The sequence below is a fragment of the Galeopterus variegatus genome, unplaced genomic scaffold (assembly GCF_000696425.1).
Source record: "Galeopterus variegatus unplaced genomic scaffold, G_variegatus-3.0.2 Scaffold4896, whole genome shotgun sequence".
NCBI lineage: Eukaryota > Metazoa > Chordata > Mammalia > Dermoptera > Cynocephalidae > Galeopterus > Galeopterus variegatus.
This window is the reverse complement of record NW_007731007.1, coordinates 172843-173241: the sequence shown is the minus strand read 5'-3', so window position 1 is coordinate 173241 and position 399 is coordinate 172843.

Below are 399 nucleotides of genomic sequence, written 5' to 3'. Positions count from 1 at the left end.
TGACACTGATGAGGTACATCTGCATGTCTGTTAAATGTTATCCTGAGACTTTTCTTCCTATTCCCAGAAGTGAATGGCTATCACATGGCAGTGTTTCCTGGTGGGCGTCTGCCCTGTTGTGTCCAGGAAGGGACCAAGGTCCCATGGGCAGCAGGATGGTTTGGTTTGCCCCTCTCTTTGTTGTCACTGCTGTAGGCTCGAGGTTCAGCTTCAGTGATGAATGACGGTTCTGACCATCACCTGCCCCCTTCCCGTATTATCTTAGTCCTTACAGAAGATTGAGACAGGACGGTAATGGCAGTAGGAAAATCTCGCTTCGTTGTGGGTGGTAGGTTTGCATAGTCTCTAGTTAGTTGATCTTTCCTTCCAGAATATGGGAAACCCACTTGCTTCACTTTT